Below are 21,336 nucleotides of genomic sequence, written 5' to 3'. Positions count from 1 at the left end.
TTCTTCATAAACTGTGACTAGTATACTCCACTGTAGGTGCTTTTGTGAGGTTGGAGGAGAAAGCATGTTTTATACAGTCTTATGATTAAATCTCAATGCTTTGAGCCTAGCAGCCACCTCGCTGTGTGGCCAGCTTAAGCGCAGTGCTGGTCGCGGCCAGGGGCAGCGTTGGAGAGTCTCCTGCGCTCCTGCGCCTTTTCCCTCCAGAGTTGCTCTTGGCTTCCATAAGTAATTCGGCTCTAGGGGCTGAGCTTGCCCTCCCCCCCACCTGCAGTCTTGCTCCGCCCCCGCTACCACCGCCAAGAGCACTCCCAGAGTGCCCCGCTGGGCAGGCTGGATTCCCTCTACGCACTCCGCCCCTGCCAAGGAAAGTTAAGATTGATGACGGGGGTAAGAGGGAGCCATGGACCTTAAGAGGAGGCTCCACCTCCACCTGGAGCTGAGGAACCTGACCCAGGCAGCGGTTCCAGAACTTGTCTGGAAAATTGCAAATCAAATGATGGGAAAATTGAGGGCTTAACAGCTGAATTTGTGAACTTAGAGTTCCTCAGCTTAATAAATGTAGGCTTGATTTCAGTTTCAAAGCTCCCCAAACTACCTAAATTGAGAAAGCTTGAGCTCAATGACAACAGAATCTTTGGAGGTAAAAAACTTCTGAATCTGACACATCTAAACTTAAATGCAAATAAACTGAAAGATATCAGCACCTTGGAACCTTTGAAAAAGTTGGATTGTCTGAAGAGCCTGGATCTGTTTAACTGTGAGGTCACCAACCTGAATGACTATGGCGAGAGCATCTTCAGGGTTCTGCCGCAGCTGACCTACCTGGATGGCTATGACCAAGAGGACCCGGACCCCCCACCCCCAATGCCGAAGTGGACAGTATGGACAAGGAGGAGGACGAAGGAGAAGATGAGGACGGTGAAGATGAAGAATTTGAGGATGAAGAGGATGAAAATGAAGACGAAGATGTGGAAGGGGAGGAAGATGAAGATGAAGTCAGTAGGGAGGAAGAGGAGTTTGGACACGATGGTGAAGATGAAGACGAAGATGTTGAGGATGACGATGAGGATGAAGAGGAGAAAGAAAGCAGGAAAGGCAAAAAGAGCAAGAGAGAAACAAAAAATGAAGGAGAGGATGATTAAGATCCCAACTAACCTGCAAAAAAGAACTGTTCAGTATTGGTTGGACTGCTCCTTTGAATTCGGTAGCTGTTTTTTTTAAAAAAACAAAACAGTAGCTGTGTTATAAGCCCCAGGAAACCCACCCAAAAAGCCAGAGAATAGTTCTTGTGACATTCCACCTTCCTCCATTTAGTCCCTCTGAGAAATCTTCCACCAAGCTTGGGGACCTCACCCCAACAAAATTGTAAGCACTGTTATGTTTTCATGTAAGACTTGCTGAAGCATGGCTAACTGTGATGGTGATTCCTAACAACACGTGGCTACCAGCTACACTGAGGTTGTAACAGCATTTTTACTTTCTGCACAACAAAAGAAGCTTTGTAAATAAAATCTTTTTTTTTTAAGATTTATTTGTTTATTTTTTTCTCTCCACTTCCAGCCTCCCCCCCCCCCCACCCAGTTGTCTGTTCTCTGTATATATCTGCTGCGTGTTCTTCTTTGTCTGCTTCTGTTGTTGTCAAGGGCATGGGAATCGGTGTTTCTTGTGTCATCTTGTTTTGTCAGCTCTCCATGTGTGCAGGACAATTTCTGGGCAGACTGAAATTTCTTTTGCTCTGGGCAGCTCTCCTTATGGGGCGCACTCCTTGTGTGTGGGACTCCCCATCACAGGGAGCACCCCTGCGTGGCAGGGCACTCCTTGTACACATCAGCACTGAGCATGGGCCAACTTCACACAGGTCAAAAGGGTCAGGGGTTTGATCTGTGGACCTCCCATGTGGTAGACCGACAGCCAAACCACTGGGTCAAGTCGGCTTCCCCAGAAATAAAATCTTAATTTAAAAAAAAAACAAAACTCAATGTTTCAGTGTGCCTGTGAACTTCACAAATGTTTCCCAGTTGTATATATCCCCCCCTGTACCTTACACCCTTGTCAGGTTGCAGAGTTCCCTATCTGTTTCCTTGATGAACTTGTTCCTGTCTTATTTTCAGTACCTGCAATCCACCCTTGGATAGGGGTGATAATCTTCAGAGTGACTGAGCACTGTTGAGTTAAGCTTTTTTTTTTTTTTGCATTTTGTACTCTTCTCACAATTGTGATTAAAACCCAAGTGTTATTTGTTTAGAATGTTGCCTCTGCCACAAATGCCACCCAAAGCCAATACTGGTACTGGCTACATCCAATTTACAAGATAAGTTAAGGTTTACCACCCATGTTACTGCTTAAACTTGTGTAATTGTCCTCTAAAAAGCAGCCTGCTGGGGGTATTTCCCATTTCCATGCACAACCTTTCTGATTAACACATATAGTGGTTTTAATATCTAAGCTAAAGTAGGGATGAAGGATTTTCAGTATCCCAATGCTATGAACCTTATTAATATAAGGAAAAAAACTGTACTTTATCAATTACAGCAGTTTTTTTAAAATTTTACTCAAATGAGCACAATTTAAGAATTTGATAGACAACCAGGACTTTGTAGCTTGTCCTAATTGTTTGTCTCTCCCAGGCTCTTAAAATAACATTACTTTGATGCTTCTTTTAATTCTGAAAAAAAAAAAAGATTACTTATTAACATAATACCAATAGGGTTACAGACACAGGCTTTCTTTCCCAAACAGACAATCTTTGCCACCAGGCCCGGACAAATGGTTGGGCTATGCACACACCCTTGGAGAAGCACTGCAAAATGCACTGTTGCCCTTCTCACCTGAAGGTGAATGCAGGCTGACTTGATTTACCAAAGGAGATACTAAAGAAAGCCTTAGCAAGTTTTAAAACAAGGTGATACTGACATAACTGGATATAAATTTTTGCAACACATTTGCCGTATTAGGGACTGCTGCAGAAAGCAGTGGTGTTACTACAATTCATTATTACCTATTGTCATGCACCACCCTGGGAGTCCTCAATAGGCACTCTTTTTCTGCTGCTTCTTTACTGGAGGTGGGACAAATCAGAACATAAGCTAAAGCATTGGCCTCTTGATTTCTAGGTATACATTGTTTCTGTGACACACTTCATTTTTTCTCAAGGTGAAAGATATTTTTCAGAACTTGACTCTGAGAAGACAGATTTGAAAATTAATGTTCTTTTAAAAGAACCAAGGAAATGATAAGTTTAAAGTATAAGAAGCTATTTTGATAAAAAGAGATTTTTTCCTTTGTGTACGGATTAGTCAGGAGAAAAATTTTTGCAAACTTTTGCTGAAACACACCTTTGATTTGGGGGGTTTTGTTCCTTTAACAGATAAAGAACAAAATTTTAACTTTGCATTACTATGCTATTTAATATTAGAGCTTTTAAACTTTATAGATAGACACAAATTTTACTCAAATTTAACTACAAGAAATTCTGTATTCATTTCAGGTTTTGTTTTATAAGTTAACTTTTTTTCATAACCAGACCTTTTATTTTTTGACAAAATTACCATCTCTTTCTTTAATAGTAAAACTGCATTTTATACACCCTACATACATAAGTTATTAAAATGATTTTGGGACTGTCTCAAAGCAAATATCTTGCAACATACAATTACCATGATTACATTATTTAAGAGGCATTTTATTTTAGCAGCGCAGGAAAAACTTTCTCCATTATTTTATGAAAACCTAAGGTTTCCAATGGAATCACAATTATCTTCTGCCTATCACTGCTTTAATATGCTAATTTAGGTGGCTGCTGACAGATTTTTCTGTTATGCATCAATTCAGTTTCTCTTTAATAATGACTGTCTATAATTAGCTCTTTGCAGTTTAAGCAATGTTTCTACAAACTTCTGAAAACTATTCATAACCACATGGAATACAGTTACTTCATTTCAAGACAAATACTGCTTTCACAGAACACATTCCCTTACTTAATTCTACCCCAATACCTTCTACAACTTGCCATATGCATTTTTGTCCTACATACTTTCATCCTAATTTTATGAAAACCAGCCATCTTATCTTAGGACAAAACACACTTCTTTGAACAAACATCAAATTTCAGTCAGTACCCCCACAAAATTTTACTTTTTTTGAATATCCATTTAAGTTCACATCCTTCATTTCACGTCATGAAGAAAAATAAACTATTCATTTCAAACTAGGCAAGAACTATCTTTTATGAGGAGATGTGTAGTAATTTCATTAGTCAAGACTTACAATTTTCATCACTTTAAAGATTTAATATAAATAATGCAAATTTACCTTCTTAGCATTCATAATTATTAATATAAGCAGCTATTTATTTTTTGGGCATTTGAATAGAGCTTTTTTAGGATTTTCACTTATCAGTTTAATATTACCATCTGGAGGTATTAAAATATACACTGGCTCTGAACAAACTGACAAACACATAAAAGAGTCATGACACAATGAAAGAAACATGAATCTCATTGATTTGACTGATAATTCTTTCTCCTGTAGTATGGGTATTTTTCCTGCCTTTTAAGACTCTTTTTCCTGGAATTAGTGTTGCTTGCAATATACAAGCTAGTTGTTTGGAAACACTTCTAATAGTAATTAGCAATCAGTTAGGAATATGTGAGCATTATAAATGCAGTTAACTTTATGTAATAAAGGAAGCATTTTTTATTAAAATAAATAAATAAATGCAATTAAGCTTTAATTTAGCAGTTTAGATAGACAGGTATTTAACACATATGTTTTCGATTATTGATTTTTAAGCATTCACAACAACTTAGGAGTCAGCTAAATGTTTGTGAGAGGCAAGCAATTTAAGTTAATTAGGGAAAGCTGGGTATTGGTAAACTGAGAGGAAATAGAGGAATAGGATTCAGATGGTGATAGATTTGAGAGAGCTCAGAGAGGGAGAAGGGGATGTGAACATGCATAATTATTATGCCTTGGGCACTTCCTAGAAAGGAAGGACAGGGGCTGGGAAAGGAGGCTTGAGAGTGGAGATTTGGGCTTGAGAGTGGGAAGTGGATCGGTGTTAGAGGCTGGCAATAATTAACAATCTCAATTTTCCCTGATATGCATTGGGCAAAGGTTAACTCCATCCCCCATAAGCCTACATGTTTAAGGGCACAGCACTTGTCCACAAATTAAAAAAAGAAATTACATAGAGATGGGAGTAAGGAAAATGGAAACCTTCCCTACCTGCATATGAGAGGGAGATTTAAAAAACCTTTTAATCCCTACAGATCAAAGAAACATCTGTACCTGCAGCATTCCAAAAAACCATAACTGCCTAACCCACTATCTTCTAGTCACTATCAGGGAAAATTTTCACCTCTAGGTCTTCCTATTTGTCCCTGAACCTCACTCAGGCCGTTGACACCCTCCCACTATCATTTCCCTGCCAAGGAAATTTTTATATAAATCAAAACCCCTCCTTCCACAAGTGGGCTGAAGTCTCTCTTCAGACCTCCACCATGCTGGTGGGATGGATGACTCTGTTCTTCAGGCCCACTCTGTTGGGAAATCTTCCCAATAAATTCTTTCACTGCCTGTGGTCATATCAGTCTCTATGTCCCAGTAATTGCCGTTTATCTCCAACAGTGGGAAAAAACAGAGTGGTTTCAAAAGGAGGTGTGGGAGAGGGGGAATTCAGGAGGCACTGATGAGGCATACAGCAGAGGAGGAGGGATGTGACTGGAGAGATAAGAGTCAGAAGAAGGGTTTCTGTTTGCTGAAGGGGGAGGGCCAGGGAAGAGATGTGAGCACCAGCCTTGGCACCTCTACAAGGAAGGGATAAAGTTGGGGTGGAAGGCAGTGATGACAAGGAGGGGAAGGAAAGGGAATCAGAGGATGAGGAGGGTGAGGTGGTGGTGATGTCTGAAGTATATATAGAGGAGGAATATGGGGAATCTGATCACCCAGATCAAAGTTGAGCTTCTCATGGGCTTTGGGGGTGGAAGGGAGGAAGAAAAAAGGTTTTGAGGAGGTTTTTGGTTTAAAATAAGAATTTGGTAAGAAGAACAGGATTGACAGAGGAGGAGGGGTGGTTAAAAAGATGACAGAAGACCTGAATATAAGGAACTTTGGGCCACTTGCTACTGTGTTGGGTAGTTTTTTTTAAGTCTAGGAGAACTTGGATATCAAAAGTGCACTTTCTGGGCATTGATTTTCATTGCCCAATTTACATTATGGCCACACAGGGGTTGAAGAGAAAATGAGTTTCTTAGGTCTGATATCGCTTTTGGGGTATAGTGTGTTAAGGCTCTGGAGATAGGCTAGAGTTTTTTTTTTGGAGGGGGATTTGAATTCCCCATTTTAAGTAGCTTGGGTGAGTCCAAAGGGTTTTTATGACAGGGGAGATTCTGAGTGAGATATGCACCCTTGAATCAGTCAGAGATCACCCAAGGAACCAGGAAACCATGCTGGAGCCAGATATCTCTGGGGCCAAGGGATTTCTTCTCACAAGGATACAGGCTTTCTGCCCACCATGGCCCTCAGAGACAGTGAGGATCACTGACCTAGCACTAGGATGTTTGGCAGGTTGTCCTGGAAAAAAAGAAGAAAAAAAGAAGTGATAGAGAAGAACATCCTCCAATGGAGAAATCCTCAACTTGCAAAGCTGAGACTCAACATCTGGAGATAAATGGGCATTCAGCCATAGCAGGGGGAGATTCCTCACCAATGAATCAGTCTCAACACCAGACCTGATCTTTCAGCACCGTATATTAGAGAAATGGCACTCACTGGGACATGGAGCCTGATGATTGCAGGCAGAAAGTTTATTGAGAATCTATCCCAATGGAGTGCTCTGAAGAATAGACTTCAGCCCCCCACTGACATGGTAGGGTTCTGAAGAGAGACTCAAGCCTGCTCAAAGAAGTTGATGGATTTGACTTTATACAATCCATCAATAGACAGGAGTAATCCATGGGGAGGTGGTTAGTGTTTGAGTACAGCTTGGGGCCAATAAGGGGCTGTAAAAGTGACTACTTCCCATGGATGGCTAGGGGATAGTGGGCTAGAAGGTAGGGCACTCTTCAAAAGTGGGAGGTTTGATGATGCCTGGTCCCAGAAGGGATGAAGGTTATCTGCTCCATTCCCACTGTGATATGGCTCATTTGTTCATTCTTGGGGAGAAATGATTTGCCTTCCCACATGTAGGCTGTAGCTTGCTCAATTAGTCAGAAGGGAGCGACTTATGACTTATGACTCATTATGCATTGCAAAAACTTCTAAGGGATATCCTCTAACACTGTTGCAGCAGTTTGATATTATTGATGAATTCCAAAAAGAAATATTGGATTATGTTTGTAAACTGATCTTTCCTTCTGGGCATATTAGATTATATTGGATTCAATGGTTTACTGGATTAGGTAATCAGGTACTCTTGTGCCAGTAGGGCATTGAGTGCCAACCCATTGGTGGGTGGGACTCACAGATAAAAGGCATGGAAAAGGACAGAGTTGAAGGTTTTGATATTGGAGATTTGATGTTGGAGTTTGATGCTGAGGCCCTAACCTGGAGCCCTGGGAAGTAAGCTCACAGAGGAAAGAGATGCAAGACCCAGAAAGGGAGGAACCCAGGAAGCCTGAGCCCTCACAGATATCAGTAGCCATCTTGCTCTAACACATGAAAATAGACTTTGGTGAGGGAAGTAACGTATGCTTTATGGCCTGGTATCTGTAAACTACTCCCCCAAATGAATACCCTTTATAAAAACTAACCAATTTCTGGTATTTTGCATCAGTATCTGTTTGGCTGACTAATACAACTGTCAAAGACTTTGATTTATTTACATAGTGGTACTGAAAAGGTCATTTGTAAATTGTTAATTTGGAAATCATAGTAATATCAAAGTTCAATAAGAACATCAAATAAATGAAAGGTACTAAATGGAAATGAGATCAATCAAATTTACATTACAGAGTGCAAGCCCTGGCAAATGTCTTTTTTTTTTTATTCATTTTTTAAAAATACATTAAAAAAATATGAGGTCCACATGCACACCCCCCCACCCACCCCACCACTCCACCCAGAGCAAAACTCTCCCCCATCATCATGACACATCCATTGCATTTGGTGAATACATCTCTGAGCATCACTGCACCTCATGGTCAATGGTCCACATCATAGCCTACACTCTCCCATGTTCCATCCAGTGGGCCATGGGAGGATCTACAATGTCCGGTAATTGTCCCTGCAGCACCACCGAGGACAAATTCAAGTCCCGAAATGCCTCCACATCTCATCTCTTCCTCCCATTCCCCACACCCAGCAGCCACCATGGCCACTTTTTCCACACCAATGCCACATTTTCTTCAATTACTAACCACAATAGTTCATGAATAGAGTATCAGTAAGTCCACTCTAATCCATATTCTATTCCTCCATCCTGTGGACCTTGGATTGGTTGTGTCCATTATACATCTATGTTGAGAGGGGGCTTAGATTCCAAATGGATGCTGGATGCAATCCTCCTGCTTTCAGTTGTAGGCACTCTTGGCTCCATGGTATGGTGATTGACAACCTTCAACTCTATGTTAGTTGAATGGGATAAGTCCAATAAACCAAATTGTAGGAGCTGAAGTCTGTTGAGGCTCAGGGCCTGGCTATCATATGGTCAGTCCAGAGATTGAGCTCCCCTAGATATATCTTAAACTCCAGCACCAACTACAAACCTAGTAAAGTTACAGGAAAGGCTTGTGAAAAGAAATCACATCTGAGTCCAGCTCCATCATGCAGAAACACCAACTCCAAAGAAGGGCCAACTGACATAGCAGTGAACTCCATCTGCCATGACCATAAAACCGTTGGGTCTCTGTAGCCCTCAGAATAACCAATACCTGGGGTTGTATCTACTTTATCTGTCTCCGGGACTCTGCTCAGGTGTGCATAAGGGCAACCCCTCTGATAAACTCCAGACTCTTTTTTAGAGACTCATAGCCATATAAATTCATTTATCCTTTCCATTTCCCCCTTGATTTAGGTCAAAAAGCATTTTTAACTCCTGTTATTATATGTAGACAGGGAAATTCTGCTGGTCTGAGTTGAACCTTTAATTCAAGGTCATTTTCTAGTTACGTCATCAGCTGGTACTTCGTAGTGATCGCTCAGTGCCAGGGAGGCTCATCCCCGAGAGTCATGTCCCACACTGGGGGGAAGGCAGTGCATTTAGATGCTGAGTTTGGCTTCAAATCTGTCCACATTTGAGCAACATGGAGGCTCTCAGGAGGGAACTCTTAGGCACACTGCTGCTCTAGGCCTTGTTCTTATTTCAGGTGTATAGGCTCACAAGCATAGTCATTATTATCAGGGGCTCACTGTTGGACCCTCATTCCTTCCTGGTCTTGCCACTGCACCTGGGGGACTGCCACTGCTCCCCTAGGGACTGCGACAGAGTACCCCTGGCCAGGAATCCAGCACCCCTCAGCTGTTGTTTTTAATTGTTTTCACTATGAATATATCCAAACATTTCCAAGCACCCCGGACACATGCCCTGTATAACTCCCTGTCAACCATATGTCCCCTGTCAATAACATCCCATACCAGTATTCCTCTGCTGCCATTGTTGAACCACTCTGTGATCCAAAACTTCCTGAAAAGTGAAGCCCAATATAATGTCAGGTTCCCTTACTAGTGAAATGGAATATAGCAATGAGTTTAAAGGTTAGATATAGAATACATATTAATTTCGAGAAATTCTACATCCTACCTTTTTCTTTTCTATTTTCTAATTATTAGCTTATCTTCACAAGAGTTTTAGATCACAGTAATTCATATATACAATATACAGTACTCCCACATATCCAATATAAAACCTTTTCCCTTCCACAGCAATAATCTTTTAACATATTCATACCATATTTACTGAAACTGATGTACAGATATTGAGACAATAGTTTTCAAACAAGGTAACATTTGTGTTTACATTGTGGTTTATACTTTAGGCTATACAATTTTCTAAATTTTTAGTTATCCTATGTTTGACATTATGATTTACATTATTAGTCTATTGGCCCTTATATATTTTCGGTGTAATATTACATGTTTTATATCCATCATTGGGTACTCTTGTGAAACACTTCTATTGCCCTCACTGTTACGTTGGTTCCATCTATTCAATACCTAATTACCCCTCCCCTTAAGGCCCACAGTGACAGTCAATTTTCATTTCTTGAAGAGCCATGTTCAGAGATACTTGCAACAGTGTTGAGGGTTTGACATGCTCAGCTGCCCTAATGCTCTGGGAGACACCATTTCTCTTGAGAGAAACAGTTCCCTCTATTTGATGGCATCAGTCCTCCCCAGGATGTGGGTCTACCTTCACTCTCATTATATGGGTCTCTACTCAGGGATATAACCCACTCTGGCAAAATGAGCATTCACATATTCCCTGGGAGTCTGTCCTGCATCAGAAGATCCCCTTTAAGTATCTTAAACAGGAAACTTTCATTATTATATTTTGAAAGGTTTTCTCAGCATTATACTCTCAACAAACACCTGCTAATCTCCTATGTTCATATGTAGCCCCACACTCCCCCAATTTCTTGGGCAATATTACCCATCTGCCCATCTCTAGCCCCCTCAAGCCCGCAAAACCCCATACAAAGGTAACTCTTTGCCCCCATTTAATCCCTTTCTTGTACACATACTTACCTCCAGGTTATCATAGATTTCACCCATGTAGATGTCAGCTTACATCCTTCCTCTAACCCCCAATTTCCTGAAAGCCTATCATCCAGTCTATAGTTCTCTGAGGCAGCTTGGTTTACTTATTTCATATTATTAAGGTCATGTAGTATTTGTGTTTCAATGCCTGGGTTGCTTCACTCAACATAAGGTTCTCAAGATTCATCCCTGTTATCACGTGTGTTTGTAGTGTATTTGTTCTTAAAGCCGAGTAGTATTCCATTGTATGTATATACCACATTTTATTTATCTATTCATCTGTTGATGGGCATTTGGGTTGATTACAACTTTTGGTGATAGTGAACAATGCTGCTATGAATATTTGTGTTCATATATCGGTTTGTGTCCTTGTTTTCAGTTCTGTTGGGTATATACCCAGCAGTGGAATTGCTGGGTCATATGGCAAATCTATGTTTAGTTTTTTAAGAAACCACCAAACTGTCCTCTAGAGTGGTTGGATCCTTCTGCATTCCCACCAGCAATGGATAAGTGTTCCCATTTCTCCACATCCTCTCCAGCATTTGTATTCTTCTGTTTTTTCATAGCTGCCTATCTTATGGGAGTAAGATGGTATCTCATTGTAGTTTTGATTTGCATTTCCCTGATAGCTAGAGATTTGGAGCATTTTTTTTTCCTGTGCTGTTTAGCCATTTGTATTTCTTCTTTGGCGAAGTGTCTATTTAAAACTTTTCCCATTTTTTAAATGGGTTATCTTTTTATTTTCAAGATATAGATATATATTTTATATATGCAAGTTATAAGTCTCTTATCTGATATATGGTTACCAAATATTTTCTCCCATTGTGTAGGCTCCCTTTTTACATTCTTGACAAACTCCTGTGAGGTGCAGAAGGCTTTAATTTTGAGTAAGTCCCATTTATCTATTTGTTCATTTGCTGCTCGTGCTTTTGGTGTGAAGTTCATGAAGCATTTCCTATTACAAGGTCTTGTAGATGTTTCCCTACACTGCTTTTCAAAGTCTTTATGGTCTTGGCTCTTATATTTATGTCTTTGATCCATCTTGAGTTGATCTTTGTATAAGGTGTGAGAAGGTAATCCTCTTTCATTCTTTTACATAAGGATATCCAGTTCTCCAGGCACCATTTGTTGAATAGGACATTCTCTCCCAGCTGAAGGGTTTGGTGGCTTTATCAAATATTGTAAGGCTGTATATATGAGGTTCTATATCAGAACTTTCAATTCAATTCCATTGGTCTGTGTGTCTCTCCTTATGCCAATACCATGCTCTTTTCACTACTGTAGCTTTGTAGTATGTTTTGAAGTCAAGTAGTGTGATTCCTTCTATTTCATTTTTCTTTTTTGATCTGTCTTTGGCTATTCAGGGCCTCTTTCCTTTCCAAATAAATTTCATAATTAGTTTTTCTAGTTCCTTAAAGAATGCTGTGTTGATTTTTATTGGGATTGTAGTGAATGTGTAGATCAGTTTTGGTAGGATAGACATCTTAATAATATTTAGTCTTCCTATCCATGAACAGGGAATATTCTTCCATTTATTTAGGTCTTCTTTGATTTCCTTGAACAGTCTTGTGTAGTTCTCTGTGTATAACTTCTTTACCTCTTTAGTTAAATTTATTCCTAAGTATTTGATTTTTTTATTTACTTTTGTAAATGGTATTTGTTCTTGATTTCCTCCTGATCTTGCTCATTATTGGTTTACAGAAATGCTACTGATTTTTGTGCATTGATCTTATAACCTGCAACTTTACTAAACTCATTTATGAGTTCTAGAAGCTTTGTTGTAGACCTCTCAGGGTTTTCTATGTATAGGATCATGTCATCTGCAAATAATGAAATTTTGACTTCTCCCTTTCCAATCTGAATGCCTTTTATATCTGGTTCTTGCCTCAGTGCTCGAGCAAATACTTCTAAAACAATGTTAAATGAAAGGGGAGAGAATGGGCATACTTGTTTTGTTCCTGAACTTAGAGGGAAGGATTTTAGGATTTCTCCATTGTAAACAATGTTGGCTGTGGCTTTTTCATATATATTCTTTATCGTGTTCAAAAATTTGCTTGTATTCCAATCTTTTGGAGTGTTTTTATCAAGAAAGGGTTCTGTATTTTGTCAAATGCTTTTTCTGCATCTATAGATATAATCATGTGATATTTTTTCCTTCAATCTGTTTATATGGTGCATTACATTGATTGATTTTCTTATGTTGAAACATCCTTGCATACCCGGAATGAATCCCACTTGGTCGAGTTGTATAATTCATTTAATGTGTTGTTGAATACAATAGCAAGGATTTTGTTAAGTATTTTTACGTCTAGGTTCATTAGAGAAATTGGTCTGTAATTTTCCTTTCTTGTGGTGTCTTTATTTGGCTTTGGTACTAGGGTAATGTTGGCATCATAGAATGAGTTAGACAATGTTCCTTCTGTTTTGGTTTTTTGGAAGAGTTTTAGCAGGATTGGTGCTAGTTCTTTCTGGAATGTTTTGTAGAATTCACCTGTGAAGCCATCTGGCCTTGGACTCTTCTTAGTTGGGAGGTTTTTAAGGACTGATTCTATCTCTTTACTTTCAATTGGTTTGTTGAGATCATCAATTTCTTCTTTCCTCAATATAGGTTGCTTATATGTTTCTAGGAATTCCTCCATTTCCTCTGAATTGTCATGTTTTGGGAATATATTTTTTCAAAGTATCCTGTTATGATAGTCTTTATTTCTGTGGGGTCAGTGGTGATATCTCCTTTCTCCTTTCTTATTTTGTGTATTTGCATCTTCTCACTTTTTTCTTTATTAGTCTCGCTAAGGGTTTGTCAATTTTATTGATCTTCTCAAAAAACCAGCTCTTGGTCTTGTCTATCTTTTCAAGAGCTTTCTTATTTTCTATTTCATTAAGTCTGCTCTTATCTTTGTTATTTCTTTCTTTCTTCTTCCTGTGGAATTACTTTGTTGTTTTTTTACTCATTCTCCAAATGTGCAGTTAGTTCTTCAATTTTGCCCTTTCTTCTTTTTTGATGTATGAATTTATGGCTATAAATTTCCCTCTCAGTACTGCTTTTGCTGCATCCCATAAATTTTGGTATGTTGTGTTATCATTTTCATTTGTTTCAAGGTAGTTATTGATTTCTTTTGAGATTTCCTTTTTGACCAACTCTTTTTCTAAGAGTGTGCTGTTTAATTTCCATATTTTGTGTGAAATCTGGGCCTCTGGCCCTTGCAGATTTCCAGCTTCACTCCACTGTGTTCCCAGATATTATTTTGTATGATTCCGATCTTTCTGAATTCATTAAGCCTTTCTTTGTGGCCTAGCATATGGTCTATCTTGGGGAATGATCCATGTGCACTTGAGAAAAATGTATATCTTGCTGTATTTGGGTGGAATGATCTGTAAATGTCTATTAGATCCAGCCCCTCTAATATAGTGTTCAAACTTTTTGTTTCTTTAGTGATTCTCTTTTGAGATGTTCTGTCCAAAGTTGATAGAGGTGTATTAAAATCTCCCACTATAATTGTAGAGGCATCTATTCTTTCACTTAGTTTTTCCAGTGTTTGCCTCTCATATTTTGAAGTGCCCTTGTTAGAAGGATAAATATTTATGATTGTTCATTCTTCTTGAGAGATTGTCCTTTTCACTAATATGTAGTATCCTTCTTTATCTCTCACAATTTTTTTGCATTTAAAAACTATTTTGTCTGATATTAATATAGCTACCCCTGCTTTTTTTTGGTTATTGTTTGCTTGTAAGATTGTTTTCCAACCATTCACTTTCAGCCTCCATGAATCTCTAGGTCTAACATGTGTTTCTTGTAGACAGCATATAGATGGGTCATATTTCCTTATCCAGTCTCCCAGTCTGAATCTTTTGATAGGTGAGTTTAATCCATTGACATTCAGTGTTATTACTTTCAAGGAATTATTTATGTTAGCCATATTTTGATTGGATTTGTGTTTGTCATATTTTGTTTGTGTTTTTTCCTTCTCTTGTTGTCTTTTTTTGTTACTCTTACACTCTCCTCCAACTTTGCCTCTCCTGTTTTTTCCTTTCTTCCTGCAGAACTTCCTTTAGTATTTCTTGAAGGGTAGGGTTCTTGTTGGCATACTTTTTCAGTTTCTGTTTATCTGTGAATATTTTAAACTCTACATCATTTTTTAATGCTAATTTAGCTGGGTAGAGTATTCTTGGTTGGAAATTTTTTTCTTTTAGTATCTTGACTATATCATACAACTGCCTTCTTGCCTCCTTGGTTTCAGATGAGAAATCAACACTTAATCTTATGGAACCTCCCTTGTATGTGATGGTTTTCTTTTGTCTTGCTGCTTTTAGAATTTTCTCTTTGTCTTGAGCATTGGATAATTTGACAAGTATATGTCCTGGGGTGGGCCTGTTGGGGTTTATGATATTTGGGGTGCGCTGTGTTTCCTGGATAGGTACATCTGTCTCTCTCAGTAGATTTGGGAAGTTTTCAGCCATTATTTCCTGCAACACCCCTTCTGACCCCTTTCCCTTCTCTTCTCCTTCTGGGATGCCGATAATACATATGTTTGTGTGTTTTGCATTCTCATTCAGGTCCGTAAGTCCTAGCTGGATTTTTTCTTTTTATCAATCAATTCTACTATCTGTTTGATTTTAGATATACTGTCTTCCTCATTGCTAGTTCTCTCCTCTGCCTCTTCTAATCTGCTGCTATTTGCTGCGAGTGTATTTTTGATTTCTTGAACTGTGGTGTTCATTCCCATCATATCTGTTATCTTTTTGCATATGTCTGCAATTTCCTCTCCTAGTGTTTTCTTCATGTTGTTAATCTCTTCCTTTACTTCATTAAGTTGGTCTCTAATATATATTCTGAGATCTTTAATTATTTGTGCGAAGTTCTGCTCCCTTTTCTGGTTTTTAGTTTGTTCATTGAATTCAGCCATGTTTTCCTGAGTACTAGTTTGGTTTGTAGTTTTTTGTTGCTGTCTGGTCATCATTTTATCTTGACAGTTTTAATCAGTTCCTTAGCTTCTTTGTGTGGTCTTGGGGATTAATTAGCTGTTGATTTTGCATAAGTGTTATATCTTCTCTTTGTCACTTTGTTCTTCTTATTCTAATTTCTTGTTGCTGGCTGAGTTCACTTTGAAGGAAAATAGTAGGGCCAGGGAAAGGCAATTGTGTAAACAAAGGAAAATGTGTAAAGTAGTACTGGTAATAAATGTTAACAGAGCAACAATATGAGATCTGGGAGAATGGATATTAGATTCATGTAAGTTGTGTAGAGTTATAACAATAAGTAGAGTACCTATAATGAGACAGTCAACTGAATATGGGAAGGAATATAGAATGAATTAAAAAGCCCGTGTTTTCATGAGATAGGGAAAGAAAAAAGAAATACAATAGTATCAAGAGTAATAAAAGACAGAAAACAAAACAAAAGTTTTAGAAATTAAAAGTTAGACAATTTGGGCACCAAAGAAAGGGTGGTGGAATGTAGGAGAGACAGTAGATGATGGAGGGTAGCAAGATGTGGTGGAAAGGGGATAGTGTAGGTGGCCAAAATCTGTTCACACAGAAACAAGAAAACAGAGGGTGAGAAAAGCCAGCAAATGTGAGGCATTCCCTGCAGCACCTATTTTATAATTAAGATAAAATAATATAAGAAGAAAAAGAGAGAAAAGAAAAAATAGATGAAAAAAAGGGGGGTGGGCAAAGAAAAGGGAGTGAAACAGGCAAAAAAAAGAAAAGAATAAAGAAAAAAAAAACCTAAGTAAATGAAAAAGGACCTTGTGGGATACAATTGGAGAAAAGATTAGGAGATAATGCAATAGCAACCAAGACAATAAAAAAAAGAAAAAAGAGAAAAAGAAAGCATAGAAAAAAAAATGCAAACGCCATGGGCTAGGACAATCAAGGACCTCAGATGGCCCTCAGGGCGTGGTGGATTCAGGGATGGGAAGTCTGTGATATTGCAGGTTCAAGAGGTGTGAGTCTCTGGGGTGTGGGCCACCAGGGTTTAGGTGACACAGACTTGGGAACCACATATCCAGTTAACAGGGAGCCTGGGAGCACTGCAGTGCAACACAGCCTTCAGGGATCCCTGCAGCTGGGTGCCAGCCCTATGGGGGAAGGGTCACAGCCGCACACTCTAACATCAGTGTCAGAAACAAAAGTTCCCCTCTCACAAGAGTCTCTTCTGTCACTGTCTCACCAAGTCAACTTCAGGACACCTCCCACCCTGCAAGCCCCTGAAACAGCCTGCTGGGGGCGCCTCTGTATTGCAAAAAATTCAAACACCGCTGCAGATCGGTCGCCAGCCCTAGGGGGCAGGACTCTAGCTGGAAGCTCTGATCTCCATGTCAGAAACCCAAAATTCCACGTCTTGCAAAATTCTCCTCCGTCTTTGTCTCACCAAGTCGGTTTCCAAACACCTCCTGCCCTGCAAGCCCCCGAAGAGCCCTCTCAGGGCTTAGGAGTTCCTCAGCACAGCAGAGCCTCCAGGAATCACCACTGCTGTGCCGCCCGCCCCAAGTGGGAAGCGTCCTGTGTGCAGCCATGATCTTCATGAAAGAGATCCTAAATTCTACCTTTTACAAGAATCTTCTCTGTCACCATCCCTCCAAATTGATGTCCAGACACTTCCTGCCCTGCAAAACCCCAAAACAGACTGGTCCAGAATAATTTCCAACACTGCTCAGCCACTTCTTTGCAGGAGAGACTATAAGGTACACTCACTCAGACACCATCTTGCCCTGCCTCTCCCCCTGGCAGATGTCTTGATATCGTTGAAGATGTGATTGTATTCAATATTGCAGGAATGAATGGGAGAATGATTTGGGTTTTGTTTTTTTTTTAATTTTTAAGTATCCTTGGAGGAAAGTGTGTTTGGCACCAGGTTCTCCAATTTGTAGATATCATTCCTCAGTTGTAGCATCATGTGTGAATTTTTGGTACATTTTCAGAGCTACTATATATGTTCATTACACTTATTAGTGTTATAATCCCCTCTAGGAGCCAGAAAGGAACTGGGTGAGCCCTACACTCTGACCAACATGCCTCCTCAAAGCCCACTTGCCCTGGTACCACCACTGAGATGTCACACTAGTGCAACTATGGCAGGTCAACCCCACTTACCCTCAGGATCCTCAGTTAAACATTGATTGGTTTTGCTCCACTCTTTCCTGAATATGTCTTTCTAGCTTATTAATTGATGGACAGAACTTAAAAGAAGCAGCCTGGATATTCAACATTGTATGTTAAAGTTTAAATAAGTTTTGTAAGACCTTTCTTTCTAGCCAAGTTCCCAGTTGATGAGGCAGCACTGTGAGTTAAAAAGGAATTTGCCAGGACACTAAAGTCACAAATAAATACATTTTGTTTAATATGGCAAAATATCAATCAAAATCCATTATAATCAACATTGAAAGGGTATATATAGATATTATGTTACATACATATGATATCCATATATATGGAATTGATATGCATGTAAACATACAAATAAATACATACATATATGTATGTGTACATGTACAAGTATATGTATATTATGAATGTATGTATTCTGGAATTATGATCCAATGACCATATTCCCTGAGCCAATCTTGGTCCTTGGCCTTGGCCACCTCTGACCAACATTCAACATATTATCTATTTGGAAGTAAAGGAAATTGTGTTTCATAAGGGACACCCTGTGGAGAGGACCATGTCCTCTGAGGGCTCAGCCAGTATCCCCTTCCATTGTGCCCCTAAGGCAAGGACCTCCACTCAACTCCTCTCATTTTACATACAAAGACACCTCCCAAATGCAAATCATCACAGAGAAGAACAAAGGAAACCAGAGCAAACATTTACTTAAATTCTTGTTCCTCCTCAGTCTGGAAAATATTTCCTGGGACTCATGGACCTCATTCATGAAAACATGAAAGAATTGTTTTTCTTCCTCTTTCTGGTGGCAGTTCCCAGATGTGAGTGTCTCAGGATTCAGACATGAAGGTACTGGGGATGATGCATCTGAACACATGACTCACTGTGATTTTCCTTGTCCTCAGGTGTCCTGTCCCAGGGGCAGCTGAAGGAGTCAGGACCTGACTTGGTGAAGCCCTCACAGACCCCCTCACTCACCTGCAAAGCCTCTGGATTATCTTTAACTGGCTATGATATGTACTGGATCTGCCAGTCTCCATGAAAGGGGCTGGAATGGGTCAGCAGGATAACTAGCAGTGGAAGTACAAACTATAACCCAACACTTCAGTCTCGACTCAGCATCACCAGGGCCACATCCAAGAATGAAGTTTACTTAAACTGAGCAGCCTGAGAACTGAGGACACAGGCAGGTATTATTGTGCTGGAGACAGTGAGGGGAAATCTGTGGGAAGCAAATGCATGTTGTTTCCATGGAAGCAAGTTACTTTCTGACCACTGGGTCATGCTGTCCCTAGAGATATATGTGCAGGTGGCTAATCTCTCTGGGAAACATAACATTCCAGCAGAACCCAGACTTGATATCTCAGGTAACCTGGGCAACAAGATTAATGAGTATATTTGTTTCAATAATATAATAGAACATTATGAGCTTTTGTAACTATCTTATCCACTGTGCACTGTGTTATTTAGAATGAGGTAATGGGAATAGTTAGCTAGAATAGTTGTTGGTTCTCACAACTGCTTGGGGTATGTAAAGAAGCCCCTGAGATTAATAAACTTGTCTGATGAGCTTGAGGCTTCAGTGCTCTCAGAACCCCTGATCCCAATCTCTTTTTGTCTTTCCTTCCTGATACCCTCAGGTCCGTAGACTCTGACAAGTGGCGCCCAACATGGGGCCCAAGGCAATAACTTCAGCAGAGATTCTTCCACGACAGTATCGGGAATGCAGAAACAGAAAAGCCTTCTTTAATGTAAGAGCGTCAATCAGCAGTAACCCGGGTTTGGCATTGCCGTGTGTGAATATATTTTAATATTGTTTCCACTAGCATCAGGGTATGGGTAATCAGCCAGGACGCTTGGAAGAATATTCACAAGTTTTAAAAACGTTCTTATATATGGTTGGCGTCACAGTAAAAACAGCAGATTTACTTGAGCTTTTTGCCTTAGTTCAGAAATATTGTTACTGGTTTCAGCCTCAGGGGCATAATGTTTTAAATTTGAAACAGTGGAAACATGTAATGAAAGCTTTACGAAGAGTATATGAAGAGGGTAATCCATTCCTTTATCTGTGTGGGCTTTGTGCCAGCAAATTGCTGCTGCCTTAGATCCTTTACAGTCCGAAGAAGGAGACAAAAATGAAATTCCTGTATTTTCTAAGCCCATAGGTAAATTTGGAATGAAAGAAAGTAACTTGCTTCCATGGAAACAACATGCCTTTGTTTCCCACAGAAATCATTAAGAGCCCAGAAAAAAACTTTCCCCACAGGGCACTGGAGGTGGCTTACTGCAGGGTAAGATCTTGACCACCAGAGGGCAATCAGTGTTCAACCCCAGGGGCACTGGGAGGGGGAGGGGGAGGAGTTTCCTACCCTTGCCTTAGGTTCCCTCGTTTTGCTGCTGAACAGGAAACCCCCAGAGAAAAACCATTGCATCCTTTCTAAGCAGTGCTATGATATACTCAAGATTCAAACTCAGAGCAGTTTCTTTTACTGTTACTAAGTACATGTGTGAATACGTTCTTACATATATAACATAATTTTATGTAAATTGTGGGAATTTGTTGTGTCTTGTGAATATCCTAGAAAATGTGAAGAAAACTTACATTTACAATCTCTGTGAAGTTACTTCCCTCAATTTAAATTAAATTTTTGAGAATTCTCAGTAAAATTAACCCCCCATTCTACATTATGTAGAGTCCCATTGTCCTCAGATGGAAGGAGAAGGAATTGGAAAGCCTGGACCTCTCTAGGAGAGGCATCCAAGTGCCTTACTTTATTTTTTCCATTTCATGTAGCATCAAAGATCAGTTCCCTGCACTCATAAGTCCCTTAGAAATTATGATTCTATCACAAAAAAAAAATGCCATCATTTTATCATTCACACAGCTTTCCCATATAATAGATATATAAGATAAAAAGAGCAGGTATACACATGGTGCGTGGGGGGAGAGTGTAGACTACAATGTAGACCATTGGCCATGTGGTGCAGCAGTGCTCCAAAATGTATGCACCAGGTACAGTAAATGTGCCACAATGATAGAAGAGGTTGTTGATGTGGAAGGAGTTGGGTGAGGGGGGTGGGGAGTATATGGGACCTCATATTTTTTTAATGGAACATTTAAAAGAAAATAAAGATATAAAACAGCAGGTACATAATGAATCGTTTTTAATCCAAATGACATTACTGATTCATTTATATTTAAAGACTATTTTAATTTTTTTCATACCTGTACCAATCATTCATTTGTCATCCCTTCTTTGCCCCTAACATCAACACATATTTTAAATATATCTAGTATTTACTTCCCTCTAATAAATTTCTTTGAAGTAGGTCACATCATCAGAAAGAATTACTGACACTCTAATCTTCCCCACACATGCACAGTTATCCAAAAGCGGAGCTGACCTGAGTGTCCTAAGAGGGAAGACTGACCTAATCAGACATGTGCTTAACCTCATATTCCAGTACATTCTGGGAAGCAGAGCATAACTCCAAATGCCTCCTCCCTGCTCTGCATCTCCCTGTGGGAGT

General features: G+C 39.6%; 1 pseudogene; it reads left to right on the top strand.

Annotated features, from left to right (window-relative positions):
• The first annotated feature begins 403 nt into the window (after positions 1 to 403).
• Positions 404 to 1,145, top strand: LOC101415989 (acidic leucine-rich nuclear phosphoprotein 32 family member B pseudogene; annotated as a pseudogene).
• The last annotated feature ends 20,191 nt before the right edge of the window (positions 1,146 to 21,336 follow it).

Source organism: Dasypus novemcinctus, chromosome 19, assembly GCF_030445035.2.
Source record: "Dasypus novemcinctus isolate mDasNov1 chromosome 19, mDasNov1.1.hap2, whole genome shotgun sequence".
Classification (NCBI taxonomy): domain Eukaryota; kingdom Metazoa; phylum Chordata; class Mammalia; order Cingulata; family Dasypodidae; genus Dasypus; species Dasypus novemcinctus.
The sequence above is the reverse complement of the archived record's forward strand: the minus strand, read 5'-3'. Positions and strand labels throughout refer to the sequence as shown.